The sequence below is a fragment of the Oryx dammah genome, unplaced genomic scaffold (assembly GCF_014754425.2).
Source record: "Oryx dammah isolate SB20612 unplaced genomic scaffold, SCBI_Odam_1.1 HiC_scaffold_10, whole genome shotgun sequence".
NCBI classification, from domain to species: Eukaryota; Metazoa; Chordata; class Mammalia; order Artiodactyla; family Bovidae; genus Oryx; species Oryx dammah.
This window is the reverse complement of record NW_024070194.1, coordinates 46,672,009-46,692,789: the sequence shown is the minus strand read 5'-3', so window position 1 is coordinate 46,692,789 and position 20,781 is coordinate 46,672,009. Positions and strand designations below refer to the sequence as shown.

The following is a 20,781-nucleotide window of genomic DNA, read 5'->3' as shown; positions in this document are numbered from 1 at the left end:
AACACACAAAAGTACCCACTTGTTGCATCATGACTGTGGATGGGTTGTGTGTTACCATTATCATGGTTTGTCCTGCAGAAAATTTGTGTGAAAATAGATTCCTTCTAAATCAAAGAATATAATACGTACTCAGTTAACTAAGTAATTGTTCCATAATTCGAATTGGATTAAACAAAACATATGTTTTTAGGGAGGGACTCTGGTGGCTCAGATGGTAAAGAGTCCACCTGCAGTGTAGGAGACCCCAGTTCAATTCCTGGGTCAGAAGATCCCCTGGAGAAGAGAATGGCTACCCACTCCAGTATTCTTGACTGGAGAATTCCATGGACAGAGGAGCCTGGTAGGCTACAGTCCGTGGACTCTAAAAGAGTTGGACACAACTGAGCAAACAACACTTTTCAAACAAAATATATAGTGCATGAACAATCAGTGATATTCATAATTCTGTTTAATGTTTTATTTACTTAGCACTTATATAGTAAATAGAGGCACCAACTACACAGGAAAGGAGCTGACAAACAGCAGCTAGATAGTCCTGCCAGTCTCACCCATAAGCAAAGAGCCAATTCAAAGACACTTTTTTAAAGAAAACAAACTGTGCATCAAATTTTCTTTGCCTTTAACTAATATCCAGTAGGAAAGTTTCTGTGCATAGGCTTTGATGTATCTCTATGTTGGGAACTACCTAGAGCTTCTGAGTGGAGTATTTTTATGACAATGTATATAAAAATACTTAAGAGTACATGTATAGCTTACAAATATTAGGAAAAATTAGTTCCAAGTTACAGTTCTTTTCTACAGCTTGTTTCCTTGTACAATGTAATTTTACTGTCCAGTGTCTCAGTTTGGAGCCTATGACAGCCAGAGGCATTTACATTTTGAAAAGTATGTCTAAAGATAGCTTGATCTTTTAAACAAAAGCTAATAAAATCTTCAGTTAATGTATCTTTCAAACTTATATGTGCTGAATATGAAGATAAGCCTGGTAAGCTATAGTCCATGGGGTTGCAAAGAATCGGACACAACTAAGCAACTAACTTTTAACTTACAAAACATCTTCAGAGGAATAAGATTCTTAAAATGCCAGTTGGTAATTTTTTGAGGTGATTATTTTAATTTATCCTTTAAACCTATTATAGCTGAAGAATATGATGTTAATTTTTCTGAATTTAAACCCGATTAAACCCAAGTGTGTCAGCTTTTCCGTTATAAATCCATTTTTACAGCACATAAGTTAGGCCATATTGATTTCTTCAAGCAAAAAAAAAAAAAAAAACTGGCATAAAAAGCACCTTTTAAACTAAGCACCAATTTTTAAAAGTTAATTATAAAAGATATACTGGAATGTTAACTTGAAGTTGCTAAAGAATGGTGAAAATGCCATCACTTCTATGTGATCATGTTCACACTTCAAAAAAGATTTTCTAACTTAAAATTATACATTCTATTATTGAATAAGTACAGTCTAATATGCATAGCCTAAAGACTTTTAAAAAAATTAAAAACTATAAAAGTACCTGGTAAAGTGTCAGACATATACCATGCTTAGACAATTGCCAGTTCCTTTAAGAAGAGAATTTCTAGACTACTCAGAATTCAAATTTAATAATATTTACCTGTTACACTTCAATTTCCATTTATACCAGCTATAAATGCAAGTCTCAGTTATTCCTTCTAACACAAATCCATAGGTAATTAAAATAATTTACGAATTGTGCTGTGCTATGAAAAGTATTGAAACCGTGTTCACCCATCCACATAGCTTATGTAAATAAAAAAAGAAAGTAACAAAAATGATTAGGGTGAGGGACAGGATAGAGAACAACAAAGAAAATTGGGTTTGTTGCCCTTGAGACCCCTTCCCAGGTCAGCTAAGGGTGTCTTGAGGTTCTCTCTGCTTTGCTCACCTGCATTCCCAACTACCTGCCATTTCTCATAGAGGGTGAGTGTAAATATATGATTCTTATAAGCTTATTGTAGGCTGCTCTGTCCTGACACAGAGACTGTCTGTATGGTGGGCTCTCCCTCATGTAGCTGTGGGGGAAGCCTGAGGACCTGTGTCTCTCTTCTTTGGTTTATAAGAGTTAAAATTGTGGATGATAGTGTACTGGGTGTTGGTAGAACCCAGTGGGGTTAGATAGTTTCTTGGATGTGAGGAATAAAGGAAAGTGTTGAATCAAAATTACCTCCAAGTTTTGGGCTAAGTGAAGAGGAAGTTTCCATTAAACAAGACAATGCAAGAAAATATAGGCACTTGTTATTCAGTCACCAAATCCTTTCTGACTCTTCGCAACCACATGGACTGCAGTGTGCAGTCTCTTACCATGTCCTGGAGTTTGCCCGAGTTTGTGTCCTTTGCATTGGTGATGCCATCCAACCATCTCATCCTCTGTGACCCTCTTCTCCTTCTGCCTTCAATCTTTCCCAGCATCAGGGTATTTTCCAATGAGTCTGTTATTCACATCAGGTGACCAAAGTATTAGAGCTTCAGCATCTGTCCTTCCAATGAATGTTCAGGGTTGATTTCCTGTAAGATTGACTGTTTTAACCCCCTCACTGTCCAGGGGACACTCAAGAGTCTTATCCAGCACCACAGCTCAAAAACATCAGTTCTTTGGTTCTTATCCTTCTTTATGGTCCAACTCTCATAGGCATATCAGGGTGTTACAGTACCTGCAGTCAGTGTGTCGCATTGTGTAACTGCTAACATGCTAACATTTCTGACTTCAAATGTACGTAAACTTTATCCACTAATTTGGCAAATCCCTGACTGTTTTTGTTCCTAAATGCTACAGCACCTTTCTAGTCAAATGCTGACAGTCAGCCCTTCTTATTGGTGGGTTCTACTCCACAACCATGGATTCAACCAACCATAGATTGAAAATATTCAGAAAAAAATATTCCAGAAGGTTCCAAAATGCAAAACTGAAATTTGCCACATGTACTGGCAAATATTTACATATCATTTACATTGTATTTACAACTATTTACATTGCATTTACATTGCATTTGTTGTTGTTCAGTCTCTCAGTCATGTCTGACTCTTTGCAACCCCATGGACTGCAGCACGCCAGGCTTCCCTGTCCTTCACTATCTTCCTGAGTTTGCTCAAACTCATGTCCATTGAGTTAATGATGCCTTCCAAGCATCTCATCCTCTGTTGCCTCCTTCTCCTCCTGCCCTAAATCTTTCCTGGCATCAGGGTCATTGTATTTCATATTGTAAGTAATCTAGAGATTTAAAGACATACAGATGGCCAGCAAGCACATTAAAAGATGCTCAGCATCATTATCATCAGAGAAATGCAAATCAAAACCACAGAGAGATAACACCTCATACTATCAGAATGGCTGTCATCAAAAGACCACAAATATCAAGTTTGGCAAGAATGTGGAGAAAAGGGAACCTTTGTGTACTGTTGGTGGAAATGTGGATCGGTGCCACCATTATGGAGAACACTATGGAGATTTTTCAAAATGTAAACGTAGAAATACCATATGGTCCAGCAATTCTACTTCTGTGTGTATATCTAAAGAAAATCAAAATGCTAATTTGAAAAGATACATGAACCCCAGTGTTCATATAAGCATTATTTACAATTGCCAAGATAAGGAAGGAACCTAAATATCTATCAACAGATGAATAAACAGGATGTGGTGTGTATATATACACAATATGTGTATATATATATATATATATATATATACACACACACACACAATAGAATGTATGTATATATACACAATAGAATATTACTCAGCCATAAGAAAGAATGAAAATTTGTCATTTACAACAACATGCTTGGATTTGGAGGCCGTTAATGTTAAGTAAAATAAGTCAGACAGAGAAAAGCGAATACTATATGTTATCACTATATATGGAATCTGAAAAAGACAACAAATTAGTGAATATAAGGAAAAAGAAACAGACTCACAGAAAACAAACTAGCGATTAGCAGAGGGGAGAAGGAAGTGGGTGGGGAGAAATAGGGGTGAGGGTTTAACAAGTATTAATGCAAACTGCTTAGTCGCCCAGTCGTCTCTGACTCTTTGCAACCCCATGGACTGCAGCCATCCAGGCTCCTCTGTCCATGGGGATTCTCCAGGCAAGAATACTGGAGTGGGGTGCCAGGCCCTCCTCCAGGGGATCTTCCCAACCCCGGGATCCAACCCAGGTCTTGCGCACTGCAGGCAGATTCTTTACAACCTGAGCCACCAGGGAAGCCCATCAATACAAACTACTATGTATAAAATAAATAAACTACAAGGATACATTTTGGTCTTCCCTGGTGGCTCAGTGGTAAAGAATGCATCTGCAATGCAATAGTTGCAGGAGACACAGGTTCAATTCCTGGGTCAGGAAGATCCCTTGGAGGAGGGCATGGCAACCCATTCCAGTATTCTTGCCTAGAGAATCCCATGGACAGAGGAGCCTGGTGGGCTGCAGTCCATAGGGTCACAAAGAGTCGTACACGACTGAAGAGACTTAGCATGCACACATATATTGTACAGCACAGGGAATATAGCGAATATTTTGTAATAACTATAAAGGAGTATATAATCTTTTCAAATTGTGAATCATCATGTTGTACATCTGAAACTAACGTAATATTAACCATTGACTATACCGCAATAAAAAGTTTTTAAAAAGTACATAGGACAATGTGTGTAGGTTATATGTAAATATTAAATCATTTTATATAAGGTACTTGAACATCCATGGATTTAGGTATCCACGGGAGTCTTAGAACCAATCCTTGAGGGACAGCTGTGTAGTTTTATTTCCTAGACCTGCAAACACTCCTGTAGCAGCTGCTTCTGAGCAAAGTGGACAGGTTCCTTGACAATTACCAGAGTCATCCTGTCACCCTGTTCATAAGTAGTTTATTCTAGAGTTAGCTGTTTCCCTGTACAATTTCCTCAACAGTAGCAGCTGCCATTATGCAGTATATCTGTCTCATGCCAACTGGTCTTTATTCTGTAGTAACAGCAAAGGAGCAGGCTTGAGGGTCTGGAATAGATTGAGTTCAGTTTCTAATGTGTTCCATTCAAACGGTCAGCTTGAGTTTTAGGTCTAGAGCAATGCTATCCAGTAGAAATGTAATGTGAGCTGCATATGCCATTTTACGTTTTCTAGTAACCCCAGTTTAAGAGAAGGTAAAGAAGCAAGCAAAATTAATTTTAGTGATATATTTTATTTAACCCAGTATACTCAAGATATTATTTCAATATATAATCATTGAAATAAAATGCTAATGTTTTACATTATCTCTTTTTTGGTACTAAATCTCCAAATCTGGTGAATGTTTTTACATTTATGATACATCTCAATTTGGACTGGCCATGTTTCAAGTTCTCCATAGGTGGTTAGTGGTTTTCTTATTCCACAGCATTGGCCTAAGAACAGAAGAGCAGGAAGATTCAGGAAGTGTCATTGGAGAGGTATTAAGTCATGATGGAGGGTGGATAAGATGTTTTTGGCAGAGAGTTTAGAGAAGCCTGGGAAATGTCTACATTGTCAGTCATGGAGCCTGTAAACCATGAGGAAGAGCCATCACAGGGAACTTAGGAAGTCAGCATGTTAACCAGGAGTTCTGGGAGCCAAAGAAAGAACAGGTTACCAAAGGGTTTGTGTTTAAACACGCTAAGCAGTCAACAAGGATTTCCTAATTCAGTTATGATGAAAAATAATCCTTGTATGCTGTCCACCTGAAGCTTAACATTGTTAACTGGCTATACTCCAATATAAAATAAAGAGTTATTAAAAAATAATCCTTGCAGTAGAGCCTCTCCAGGTTAAAATCTCTTCTATAAGAACTAGTAAATACTCTGCTCTAATGGATACAATGGGACAGGAATAATCCCGTTCTTATCCTTTTATGGTTTCATGCAGACTTCCTTCTCCAAGTATCAGCCCACGGTCTGTGTCATCACAAAATCTTGTGAACACAGAAGCAGAGCTGTGACATCCAGGAGATATATCAGTCATTTGCTGATCATAGCAAAACTGTAACATAAGAAAATGATTGAAAGAGGGGGAAAAGTTGCAGAAAAACTGAGCAAGACAAGCGCTTTCCTAAGACAGAAAAGTGATCAAATAGAAAGATGATGAGTACCTTTAAGAGGCATGAAACTGCCTTCTCCATAGTGACATTGGGTTTGTTTATGCAGATGTCTATACCAGGCAGATAAAAACTACCAATATCTTTCTGAAAGGCAGGAAATTGAAGAGGCTGCAGAAATGCAACCTGGAGTAGTCCCAGCAGTGGCAGAGTAAGGGAAGAATGCTTCTGTTTGAGTAGGGTTCCAGTAAATTAGGTTTTAGTTTATCATATTTAACCTTAATATTATTTATGTGTCAAGTATTTTCCTCATTTTATTTTTATTTTTAACTTACAAATGTAATAGCTTTATTAACTCTGTGTAATTAACATATACATGTATATAATTAAAGTATATTATTTGGTCAATTTTGACATTTATATGTATGTACTATGCATACACACACACACACACAGACACAGACACCCCCCCACACACACATACATGAAACTATTAAAATATCAAGATAATGATGTCCCAAAGTTTTCTGCTAGCCCTTGGCAAACCTTTCCTGCTCCACTCTGTCTTGGGGCGACCACTGATCTGCTTTCTATCAATATAGATTAGTTAGCAATATAGAATATGTTAGCATTTTCTAGACTTTAACATAAATAGGGTCATACAGTATGTGCTCGACTTTTTGTTTGACTTCTTTCAGTTCAGCTGAATTGTTTCTGTCCTCATCTCTGTGCCTACATGTATCACTAGTTCAGTCTTATTGCTGAGTAGTATTCCATTGTATGGACATACAATTTGTCTGTCCTTTCACTTGTTGACGGACTTTTGAGTTATTTCCCATTTTAGGTTATTACAAATGAAACTTCTGTAGATATTCATGTCCAAGTCTTGTATGGACATATGCTTTCACTCTTCTTGGGTAAATACCTGTGAGTGAGTGGCTGGATCATATGGTACATGTTTAACTTTTGAAGAAATTGCCAAATCTATTTTCCAAAGTGTTCATGGTATTTTACATTCACACCAGCAATGTCTGGGAGCATCCCTACCAACACTTGGTATGTCCAGTCATTTTTATTTGAGACGTTTTGATAGATATGTAATGGTATCTCATGGCTTCAATTTCAATTTTCCTAATTACTAGTAATATAGGATATCTTTTAATGTGTTTATATGCTAGCTCCATAACTCCTTTGAGAAAATGTTCACAGTTTTTGACCATTTAAAAATTTCACTGTTTGTTTCCTTATTATTGAGTCTCAAGAGTTCTGTATATATTCTGGATACAAGTTCTTTACCATAGGTATAATTTGCAAATATTTTCTCCCAGTTTGTAGCTAGGTTTTTTAGTCTATTAACAGTGTATTTTAAAGAGTAGACATTCTTAAATTTGATGAAATCCAATTGATCTTAAAAAGGGAATCATGCATTTGGTGTTACATCTAAGAAACCTTTGCCTAACACAAGGATTTTCCATGTTTTCTTCTGCAAGTTTTACAACTTTGGGTTTTACATCTAATTCTATGACCCATTATGAGTAAATTTTAGTTTATGATGCTAGGTGTAAATTGAAGTTAATTTAGGGGAAGGCATAAGGACATAATATGTTGAAAAGATTTCCCTTTCTCCAGTGATTTCTTTTGCAATTATGGGGAAAGAAATCAGTGAATACGTATCTGTTTTGTTCCCTTGTTGTATTCATCTATATTTCTGCCAGTACCACACTATCTTAATCACCACAGCTTTGTAAAAAGCTTTAAAGTTACATGGTATAGGTCTTCCTACTTTATTGTCTTGAAGTTGTTTTGGCTATTCTAATTCTTTTACATTTCCATACAAACTTTAAAATCAGTTCATAACTTTCTACAGTAAATGCTTCTGGACATTTTTGATTGGAATGACATTAAATCTGTAGATCTTTGGGGAAAAATTGGTATCTTAGCAACATCGAATCTTATGATCCATTAAAAAGAACTATGTTTCCATTAAATTAGATCTCACTTAAAATCTCTCAGCTACATTATGTAGTGTTCATCGTATGGGTTTTTCACATCATCTCTATGTAATCAAGCTTTTATGATGCCACAGTAAACAGTATTTTTGAGTTTCAATTTCTGTTGTTAATTGCTATTATACAGAAATGTGATTGATTCTGTATATTAATCTTATATCCTGTAATCTTGTGAAACTAACTTATTTATTTACTCTAGTAAGTTTTTGGAGATCTTTCATATTTTCTACCTAGACCAGGAGTAGGCAAACTTTTTCTTTAAAAAGTCAGATACTAAAAAAAAGTCAGATATTAAATATTTTAGGCTTTATAGATGGCATATAGTCTATATTGCAGATTCTTCTTCCTTTTATTGTTGCCATTGTTGTTATTATTTACCGTATAAAAATGGAAAAGCCGCTCTATATTCTGTAAGCCATACAAAAACAAATTGTGCCTTGCCAACTTTTCACATAAACAATCTTGTCATCTCAAATAAAGGCTTTCTTCTTTTCCAATCTGAATGTTTTTATTTCTTTTTTTCCTGATTGCATTGGCCAGAAAACTCTGCATAATGTTGGAAAGAAGCAGTAAGAGCAGATGTCTTAGTCTTAAGGTGGTGCATTCAATCTTTTACCATTAAATTTAATGTTAGCAGTAGGTCTTTCAGAGGCAGTCTTTATCAGGTTAGGGGAGTTCTCTTCTATTACTACTTTAATGAGAATTTATCAGAAATAGATGCTCATTTTGTCAAGTGCTTTTTGTATATCTATTGATACCATCTTACAGTTTTTTTTAGTTTCTTATTATGGAGAATTACATTCATTTTCAAATGTTAAACCAACCCAGCATTCTGAGGTAAACCCACTCTGTCATGATGTATTATCCTTTTCATACATTGTTGAACTTAACTTGCTGACATGCTGCTTATAGTTTTGCATTTATATTTGTTTTTATAGTGGTTTTTTTTTGCTTATAATGTCTTTCCTCTGTGTTGCTGTCAGGATAATGCTGACTTCAGTGAATGAGTTGGGAAGTATTTCTTCCTACTCAATTTTCCTGAAGAGTTTTATAGCCCTGGTATTATTTCTTCTTTAAACGTTTGGTAGGATCCAATTTCTTTAATCAATATAGGTCTATTCATGTTATTTCTTCTCGAGTGAGCTCTGATATCTTGTATCTTTCAATGAATTATTTCATTTCATCTAAATTATCAAATGCTTTGGCCTAAAGTTATTTAAAGTATTTCCTGATCCTTTTAATATATATAGAATCTGTAGTTACAGCACAACTTTCATTCCTGATATTGGTAACTTCTGTCTTCTTTTTTTTATCCTGATCAATCTGGGTAGAAGTCTATCAATTTTATTGATCTTTTCAAACAACCAGTTTTGTTTCATTGATTTTTCTCTATTTCTTTTTCTTTCATTAATTTCTTTTATGATCTTTTGTATTACCTATCTTCTGATTACTTTGGGGTCTCATTTTCTCTTCTTTGTCTAGTTTCTTAAAGTGGAAACTAGGGTAATTGGTTTGATACCTTTATTGTTTTCTAATAAATGTCCTTAGTTGTCCAAATTTTCCTCTAATACTGCATCTCAGAAGTTTTGATAAGTTATAGTTTCATTTATATTGTTTAATTTCATAAGTTAAATTAGAAATACTTTATAATTTCCCTTTTGATTTCCTCTTTGGACTGTGGATTATTTAAAGACGTGATGTTTAGTTTCTAAATACTTGGGGATTTTTTCAGTGGTCTTCTTGTTATTGATCCACAGGTCCTTCTGTTATTAAATTATAAATGATCCTTTATATATGATTCTTTCTGTTATTAAATTACAAAATTTAATTCCATTGTAGTCAGAGAACACACATTGTATGACTTTTAAAACATTTCAGACTTGTTCTATGTCCCAGAACATGGTTTGACTTGTTAATATTCTATGTCCACTGGAAAGAAATGAGTATTCTGGTGTAGTTGGGGTAAAGCGTCCTATAAAGTTTAATAAAGTCAAGTTGGTTAATATTGTTGTCCAAGTATTCTACATCTTCACTGATTTTGTAATTATTTGTCCTGCCAGTTATTGTGGATTTGCAGTTCTATGAGTTTTTGTTTCCTTCATATTTTGATGCTGTCTTATTAGTTGCATAAATATTTAGAAATAGTATATCCTACCAATGACCCTTTATCACTATGACATGATTTTTATCTATGGTCATATTTTTTGTTTTGGAGTCTACTTTTTCTATTAATAGAAACCCTGATATTTTTTTCTTAGGTTACTAGTAGCATGCTAAATTCTATAGCTTTTTCTATCCATTTATCTGTTTGTATGTCTTTGTTTAAAGTGGTTATTTATAGGCAGCATATAGTTGGGACTTGCTTTTTTATTCAGATCACTGCCTCTGCCTTTGTGGGGGATATAAGAGGGAGAGCCTATACTATTTACATTTAATGTACTATTGACATGACTGGCTTTAAATATATCATCTTGCTTGTTTTCTCTTTTTCCCATCTGTTCTTTCTTTCCTTCTACTGTCTCCCCTTGGGTTTATTAAGTTTTTTATTATTCTATTTAATCTCTTTTGTCACCTTACTGGTTATGATTCTTTGTTGTATTTTAGTATATATATTTACATTCAGTATATATATATTTAATTTATATAAAGCATACATATTTAAGTATACATATTTAATTCAGCATAGTAGTGGACTTCAAGTTATAGCATACATAGAAACAGATAGTCTAAGAATCAGACAGCATAAGTTCATTTCTGTCCTCTCAACTTTTGTGCTACTGTTGCCATGCCCTTGAGTCCTGGTGGTCCTGGTTTAGTCGCTAAGTTGTGTCCAACTCTTGCAACTCCATAAAATCCACAATACATTGTTCTCATTTGGGGTTATAAGTAGTTACCGTTGACATATATTTAAACCAACAGGAAAAAAGTACTGCTTATTCTGTTCTGTAGTGCACATTTTCATCTGGTGTCCTATTCTTTCTGCCCAAAGCACTTTTAACATTTCTTAGAGTACACTTCTCTTGATGATAAATTCTTTCAGCTTCTGTTATGTCTATAAAAGATTTTATTTTGTCTTTGTTTTTGAAAAATATTTTTGCTGGGTGTAGAATTTTACACTGACTTTTTTTTTTTCCTTTCAGAACTTTAAACACATTGCCCCATTTTATTCTCACTCGCCTTATATCTGAAAAGAATCTGCTGTCATCTTTATGCCGCTTCACCCATGTCAAGTGTCTTTTTTCTTTGGCTGCTTTAAAATTGTATTATTTTCACTGATTTTGGGCAACTTGATTATGATGTGCCTTTGAGCCTTTTTTTTCATGTTTCTTGTGTTTGAGGTTTGTTGAGCTTCTTGGATTTGGAAATTTTTGAACCACCATTCTTCAAATATTTTCCTTTTCTCCGTCTCTTTCTACTGTCCTTGGAAACTCCATTTCCATTGATATGTGGCTGCTTCAAGTTTTCCTACAGCTCCCTCCCATGGTGTTAGATTTTTTAGTCCTTTTTCTTTGTGTTTAATTTCTGATATTTCTATTTCTTTGTCCTCAAGGAGAATTTTTTGTAATGTTAATTAGCGTTTATTTACACTCAGTGAGTTTTACATTTCAGATACTATAATTCTCACCTCTCAAAATTCAATTTGAGTCTTATATCTCTATTTAATATGGTGAGTCTTCTCTCTGGCTTCTTGCACGTACAACGTTGAGTTCTAATTACAGTTCTAATATCATTTCTGGGTTGTTGTCAATCGATTGACTTTTCTATCTATCATGAATCATTGGACATCAGGCCGTGAGTGTTTAATGTGTTGAGTATTGGATATCTTTTTCTTGTATTTATATAAGTATCCTTGAGTTTTTTTCTGGGGTGCAGTTATGCAACTCTGACACAAGTTGGTCCTTTCACTTCTTGCTTTAATGCTGTTTTGGGTAGGAATAGAGTAGGTCTCATTCTTCCCCACTTTCTGGGCAAAAGATCCTTCTGGTTATTCTACCTGACACCCTGTAAATTATGAAGTCTTCTACTCTAAGGTACTGTTCCTGACTGTGTGTGAACTTCAGAGATTGTTCCATCTTTCAGGTGGTCCTTTTCCTGTCCTCGAGTAGTCTCCCATCACACAGGTGATGATCCGTACTGCCCAGAGGTCCAGATGCAGGGAGAGGTCTTGCCTCTCCCCTCTAGTAACCTGCCCTGAAGACTCGAGTCACCATAGTCCCCCAGACTCCCTTCTCTGACTCTTCAGCTCAGGGAGATGGCTGAGCTTTGTGTGCATTCTCTCTTCCTGTGCTGCAACCTGGAAACTCTCTCCAGGCAGCAAAGTCTCTCCAGGCAGTAAATCTTTTCTAGGCAGTAGGCTGGGAGACCCTTTAGGGCTCACCATTTTTGTTTCTCTTTTCTCAGCGATCACTGTGCTTTGTTTGCATCTGATGTCCAATGACTTGAAGGCCATTGTTTTTTTATATTTTTCCATTACTTGAGACAGGAAAGCAAATCCAGTCTCTATTACCCTATCTTGGCATGAAGCAGAATTCTTATTTTCCTTTTAGATTTTCTCTTATGTAATAAATTCATGGAAAGTGATAGCTGGCAGAGGCAAGTTGTCCATTTTAAACACATGTTTTGCAGATGAGAAAACAAAGAGCCAGGTAAGTGAAGTTCCTGAAACTGCACAGTCAATAGAGGTCATAACATCATTAATGATTGTGATGTCTAGTTGAGTGCTGTTTCCATTAGATGAGTGAGTTTCAAACCATGTCTCATGACCCTTAGAGTTCCCGGGGGGGAAAAATCAGCACCTGGTAGTCAGGCCCCAGGAAGCAGGGCAGGCAGGGTATAGTCACCCATGTTAGTCAGAGCAGTTATTTTTTCCATTTTGAGTATTAAACTTGTGTAGGAGATTGCTTCATAAAAGCTTTGGCTGCTTTAAAAAGAATCAAAAATTACTGCCTGAAGCCATGTTGTCCTTTAATAGTTGTTTATGCAACCTAATAGGAGACATCCTCTTCATATTTATTTTGCACTTTGCTTTCATTTGATAGAAGGTTTCTAAAATAAGAATCTCTCCAGTAGAAAATAAGAATTCTAATCTTAATTCTTTGTATTCTGACAAGTACACTGCATATAAAAACCTGATATGAGAAAGACTCTTTTTTTTTAGTTTAAGTTTCCCTTGGAGAGCTTTAGGCAATGCCTTTGCCCTTGAGGTGGTCAGTGGTCTTTCAACCATTCATGTAGCATTTGGGGAGAACTGACTGTATCTCAGAGGGTCTGAGCTAACAGAACACGTGTCTTCTTCCACACCAGCTCTGCTTCACAGGAAGGAGTCCACCCTGTGTCTGCTCACTCACTCTCCCCACCTCCCCTACAGCTTCCCTCCCCTCTACAAAACAATCCACCACCTCTTGAAAGCTAAAGGTGGGACAAGATGAGAGGATAGCTGCATGTAAAGCAAAAGCACTAGATAATAATGAAAGTCATATCATTTTCATTTATTCAGCTTCGTATGTACAGATTCTATTCTAAAAGCATATTCACATATATTCTTTCATTCATTCTTCTCCGCTAACCAGTGAGATGGGAATTGTCATTTTTCTCCCTTTATAGATAAAGAAACAAAATCTCATAGAGGTTAAGTAACTTGCCTCAAATCATCCAGGTCGTGAGAAAGAGGGACTCAAGGAATCTGGTTACAGAGTCTGTTCTCTTCACCCACCCTTGCATGGTCAAGTTGAAGCCCACCCCCCCTCCCCAGTGCACACCTGGGTGTAGATTCTGGCACTGAAGGCTCTGTCTGAAGGACTGAGTCTGCTTGAGAAACTGCTTTATGGGGCAGAGTAGCTGCTGGGGAGGCAAGAACAGGAATGGGACTTGGCAGAACATACTTGCTTGTGGTGGTCGAGTGCCTGCTCCTAAGCCTAACCCTCACATCCTTTCTTGAATTATGTCCAAAATGCTATAATTTTCTCCTTCATTTTCATGATTTTCCAGCCTCTCATGCTGCCCTTGAAGCTCTTGCTTATTCTTAATGTATTCCAATTAAACATTATTACCAGAAAGAATTATAGTATGTAAACTTAAAACCAGATGATTTCGTGATTTAAAATATTACATTTCTAATCTTTGAAAGTGCAAGTCACTCAGTCATGTCTGACTCTTTGTGACCCCATGGACTATATAGTCCATGGAATTCTCCAGGCCAGAATACTGGAGTCTTTTCCTTCTCCAAGGGATCTTCCCAACCCAGGGACTGAACCCAGGTCTCCCACATTGCAGGAGGATTCTTTAACAGCTGAGGCACAAGGGAAGCCCAAGAATACTGGAGTAAGTAACTTATCCCTTCTCCAGTGGATCTTTCTGAATTGAACCCGGGGTCTCCTGTATTGCAGGCAGATTCTTTACCAACTGAGTTAGATGTTAATAAGGGTAGCTGCCTTTACCAATGGTAATAATATATTAGTTAATATCAGTTAATTTAGTAATATGAATGGCATTTTATGCTCTGTGTATATGTATATACTTGACATTTTTAGAGTTAAGAAAATTGAAACTAAAATACAGTTCCTTTGAGCTTTGTGCTGAATTTAAACTTTTTTTGCTAATCTACAGCAAGTTTTTAGGTCTACATGAGGTATATTCCAAACTTCCATGATCTTTGTATTGTTTTTACTTTTAAAAGCATCTCTTACCACCAAGGGGCATACTTCTAGGCATTATAAATACTACTAATTATGACACTATAAAAGGAGAAATCCCTAATCAAAGAAATTCAAGATCTAAGTTTAACCTGGAAACTTAGGATAAAAGTCTCAGGCCTCTTAGCATATCATGAATGAGAGTGTCTGTTCTTAAAGTCATACAACATCTTGTGAGTCAAAACTCTCCTATCTCCTCACCCAATATTCTGAGTATCAGGAGCAGCCCCACTCCTGGGCCACCTGAGTGTACTGCGGTCCATTACAGCATCCTGTCCCAGAGCATGGTCCACAGTCTGCCCATCTCAAAGCAAAATGGAACTTGTTGAAAAACGCATATTCACTGGTCCTTACCCTGAATTGACTGACACGGAGACTCTGTAAACAATACCAGGAAACTGTATTCTAACTAAGCTGCTAAGGTGATGGGGAAGCACATGGAAGTCTGAGAACCACTGATCCACTGAGGGCACCGGACCATTACTGACATTTGTCATCCCCTGACACTCAGAACTCAGCCTCTTCACAGGCAAAGCCAGAGAGCCCGATGATGATTCCTTCGCACCCACAAAATGCTGGTTGTGCACTCGGAATTCTCTGGGGTGTGATGTCATGGTGAACAGGAGTCACGTGGCTCCTGTCTGTGTGAAATTAGGGAGAGCAGGCAGTTGTGGAACTCTGTTTTCCAGGACCTCTGCCAGTGTGAAGACAGTGTATCTAAGATGCTTTATTTGCTCCTCATCAAAGACAAGACAAGGGGGACTTTTTTATTATTAACTTGTAATTTATTTTTGGCTGACTGGGTTTTCATTGTGGGGCACAGGCACTTCGCTGCTGTGTGCGCGCTTTCTCTAACTGAGGCAGGTGGGGGCTACTCTCTAGCTACATTGGGCAGGCTTCTTGTTGCAGTGGCTTCTCTTGTTGCAGGACACAGGCTCCAAGGTGCTTGGGCTTTAGTAGTTGTGGCGCAGGGGTTCAGCTGCCCCCTAGCCTGTGGGATCCTAGTTCCCAGACCAAGGATTGAACCCGTGTCCCCTGCATTGGCAGGTGGATTCTTAACTACTGGACCACCAGGGAAGTTCCGACAAGGAAGACTTTCTGCTAATATTATAAAAATAAAGTTTCCTTTAACTGAGACAAGACTGAATTTATGTGTTACCTGCTTTAAAATACCATCTTCAAAGTTTGCAGCTTTGAAAATAGGAATGTAGGATCTGACAGTGTGCCAGTCCAGGCCAATCCAGTTTAACTTAATTGCCTTTGAAAGGATATAAAAGTGTATGTTGTATGATTATCCTACAGAATAACCTTTTTTTCCTGTCATCAGAAAAACACTCAATATTTGTTAATGGACAAAACTGTGGGGCCTGGAGGCAGCTGGCCAGGGGCCCTTCCTGGCTCTCAGCCTCTCCTGGCGCCCCAGGACTAAGGGCTTGTTATTCAAAGTGTGGTCCCAGGCACAGAGCGGCACAGGGTGCTTGTTAGAAAGGCACAATCTCAGACCCTATTCCAGACCTACTGGATCAGAGTCTGCATTTTAATAAGATTCCCAGATGATTCGTATCACAGTCAAGTTTGAGAAGCCTTGGATAAGGCACATCCTCTCAGGCAAACTTAGAAAAAGAAACCAAACAATACTGCGGTATTCCTGCCTTTACCGGCTATTCCAATTTGTTGTAGCTTGAACACATTCTGCAAAGTTGACTTAGATGTGATTTTTATGTGATTATAAAACTTTTTTCTATAAATTGCTAAAATTTCTGGTTAGGGATCAGAACATGTGGTCACTATAACTTTCCTAAGCCCTTCTTGAGTATTTCATATATTTATCCCAAACCACCATTTAAACAAGAAAATCCTTAAATCTCCTACTCTCCATATAAATCAACCTTTTATTTTCCCCAGCATTGCTGACTTCATTGTTGAAAAGGACACGCGAATGCCCTGAAATTTGATGAACTGGTCCACGTTTAGTCCACTAGTAATCTTAATTTGTTAAATTTAAATGCTAACATTTATAGCTACCTCTCAAGCAATCATGTACATGAAGAGCTGCTTTTCATCAACCAGTTACTTTTCTACTCAGTTACACTGTGGAGCATACCACAGCATCCACTACAGTGGTGTTCATCCACTGCTGTATTTTCCAAGGAAACAAATTATTATTATTTATCCAGCTGAATCTTTTCCTAATCCTCAGGATTTTCACACACAGATTTGTGTGCAGATGGGCTCTTTCTATTTTATTTTTAAGGCTTTATACTCCACAAGTAGCTTCAGTCTGTTTTCTTTTTTAACTATGACACCAGTTTCTAATTTATTCCAGATACGGTTTTCTAGTTCATTTTAGATACCAGTTTCTAATTTATTCTAGGGAATATATATTATTTTATATATAATTTCAAACATTTGGTCACAAATTATACAGTATTTATCCAACTTCTGAAAAATTTGTGAATGGATAATTTGAACATGAAGCTTTTTTTTTTTTTTTTGAATCCTCTACCTATTAGAGTCAGAATAGTGAAAGTTGCTCAGTCATGTCTGACTTTTTGTGACCCTGTGGACTATACAGTCCATGGAATTCTCCAGACCAGAATACTGGAGTGGGTAGCCTTTCAGGAGTTCTTCCCAACCAAGGGACCAAACCCAGGTCTCCCACATTGCAGGCTGATTCTTTACCAGCTGAGCCACAGGGGAAGCCCGGAGTGAGAATGAGTTAGGTCTCTTACAAATGGTGCTTCTCTGAGCATCCTTGACATAACTTTTTGGTGGGCATAAGCACAGACCAAGTGCTATAAAGAAGGAAACAGTAATGTGATAACAGTTGCTTGCAAGTCCATTTTCATTTTAAATTTCACCAGGTAATTTGGAGTCATCCATTAAATGAAAAGTTAGCAAATATTAGACTATTAGACTTAATAATAAGAGATTGCAGTGCTTTTCTTAGACTAATGATTAGTTAATATGAATAATTGTATATATTTTTATAACATATATTACAGGATAATCTCTTCTTAAAATTGCTGCCAATGACTTAGTGTTTTCTGCTGGGCTAGGTGCTTTATTCTTTCTCTCACTATATTCATAGTCACCCCATGATCCCGACATTACCATGACTGGTTTAAAGATTGGGAAGCATTAGTTCAGCAGTCTCAGTGATGTGCCCAATGTCCCATGAATGTCCCATAGGGAGAATGTAGGATCCATTTAAGATTCCAGAAATCACAAGCAACACAGCTCAGATAAACTTGGGCTCCAAAGGAGAACCATAGGCATTGTGACAGATCTTATGGGCCAGAAAGCAGCAGAGCCTAAGAAGATGCTGGGTGGGAAAAGAGCTGCAGCTTTTGTAGCATCTTTTCTTTCACCTGTGTTTTCACTTCCTTTCTGTGTCTGTTTCATTTTATTCTTTCTCTGAGAGTTGTCTCTGTTTTTCCACATTTGTCTCCACTGTTTTGACGAGGTTTACTCTGCAGTCACCCAGGGAGGCCACATAATATTTTCATTTTTAATTCAAAAATCTCAGAGAAAGAAATCTGATTGGCACACTTTGAGAAAAGTACCTACCTTTAGTCCAACCAGCTGTGGATGAGAAAACAGTGTATTCTCTTACCAAATGGCTGCCAAGGTGGCCCCTGGGGATGAGGGACGAGGACAGCTAGGGGTGTTCTTGGTGAGCTGAGAAGGCAGCAGAAAGGGGCACACCAATGTGACAAGCCATGACTTAGATTTCTGGACCCAGCAACATGAGAAATTTCTGTGTCAGTGGACTGTGTTTTATCCGTCATGCTATTATTGCCTGTATTTAGAGTTATATATATATACTCTTTTGTTATGACAGTATCATTGTAAGTCTTTCAAAAATGTACCTAACACTTCTAAAATGATGTGCCTTTTTTGTTAAAATGATAAATTCAACTAACAGCTTTGGCTAGCTTTATTTATTAGTAGTATTTTATTTTTATTAAAGAACTCTTTCATAAAGCAAGCTTTGTGAGTTAAATGGATGTAAACCATAAAATGTGAGAGGTAATTATTTATAATTTTTACTGAAAATATTCCAGATCTTGCTATTGCCAACTGCTAGTATGGATTTAGCATTCTGAAATTTAAAACAGTAACTTTTGGCTCTTTTTTTGTCAAATACTTTGTGATTAAACTATTATACTGTCAACCGAAGTTTAAGAAAAGACACTCCTTCACCATTTAAAATGCTATGCAAAACAGTCTTCATTTTATGCACATATAAACCTGTGAAGCTTTCACATGTTGGTTTTGGGATTTTAAACTTGGCAAATTACAGATTCTTATTTTTATATCTGTCACTGTTGGCTCCAAACTTTAAATTGAAACCACAGGGTTTACCTGGCACTCACACCAAGGTAATGCTTTTCCCTGTCTTTAAATTAGCTGCTACTTTGTGATTAAGAATGATGCACAAGATGACAAATAGTATCAGAACAATAATATATTCAAATTACTGTCAAATCAATATTCAGATACAAAGGCTGCTTGAATTTGGGGTTGTTTAAAAACCAAACATCTGTCCGTCACACTGTATTCAAAAACTTCACAGCAAAGAGTAAACACACTATTTATAAAAATTTTTTTCATTTAGTTTAGAGGAAACCAATGAAAGGTAAAAACAAATAGTCATTGCCATCTGAGGGCATGGAAGACTCTCAGATGTGCACCTCCCCTCTTGAGGTGGGTGAAGCCAGAAACCGTGACCTTGATATCTGTTCCTGAATATCACATTTCTAGAGCTTGTTATTCTTACATCCTAATAAGTTGACTATGGAATCACTGCCAAATAAAAAATTTTAGGGCTAATGGGTGTTGGAGTCCACAGAATTCAGATTTCGGGCTGGAGAGTGAGTCTTTCTCTTAACCTAATCATGTCACCAAAATTAGGAACACTGGGCTCTATTACAGTTTTCTGATCACAGATAAAAGAAAATGACAGGACTAGGTAGCTTATCTTGCCTGTACAGTCTGGGACTCCTGAAATTCGAATGGATCCAGCTATCATGGTGCTAGGTTGGCATAAGATGCTCTTGGCACAGGTAAAGCATCTCCTGGTCTCAGAAAAAAGATGCTTTTCCTGTCGAACTGCAGGTCCGTTGAGCCCTTCAGCAGTAGCTGTTGCCCCACAGCTTTTTTGGTAATAAACGATCCGTTTCTAATAAATGCAGTTGCAGCCAACTCTGCAGAAAGAATCACTTTCTTAAAAAAGAGAGTCAGTCTGAGAGGGTCAAAAATGCACAAACAGTATGGTGAAATAAAGTATATGCTGCTCCTTTTAATGGAAAAGAGTGCTACTGGCTGCATTTGCCAAATTCAATTAGCCTGCCAAAAAGTCGAGGAATCTGGCAGGAGTTCTAGAGAGTAGTTCCATGTTTCATCTGTATTTCTTCTCTGTATTTATCTAGCTTCAGAAAATGCCGGGAATGTTTTTTCCTTCCGACTTGGCCCTTTTTTGAAACCACAGAAATATACCGGGAAGCTTCTCGTAATTGTTTGGTTACTTACAGTGCTGTCGGTCTTTAAACTTCTGAGAAATACATCGTTTCCATTGGAAATTTAGAAAAAGCACCAACAACTGTTTGTTTTCCCTTTCTGAAATTTATCTCAGGAACAAAAAAGAAAAAAAATCAATTTTATTAATTGGCAGCTACTGGCCTCAGTGCACAAAGGCAGGAGGCCAGCTCATTATTTTTGGCCTCCAGCTGACCCAAAATGGTTTTCTCGTATAAGAAGCTATTCACAGATGCTAGACATAAGAATTAATAATAATAATGGTATTTCAGACTTCATGAATAAGTAGTTTTTGGCACTCAGAAAATATCTTCTGTTTTTCCCTTGAAAACAGCAATCCTGTTATATACAGAAAGTAAACAGAGCTTGAATTAGTGAGTTGAAGTCTTTAAGGTACCGAAATTATGCATGCATTAACAGTCCCTTCTAAGGCTTCTTTTTTTTCATTTCCTTCAAGATCAATCAGTTTTTTTTTTTT

The 20,781-nt window shown here is 37.0% G+C and overlaps 1 protein-coding gene across 3 annotated transcripts in view; it reads left to right on the top strand.

Annotated features, from left to right (window-relative positions):
• Positions 1 to 20,781, top strand: part of ODAD2 (outer dynein arm docking complex subunit 2) — a 162,122-nt gene that overhangs the window by 119,007 nt on the left and 22,334 nt on the right. The gene's annotated exons all lie outside the window — the stretch shown is intronic.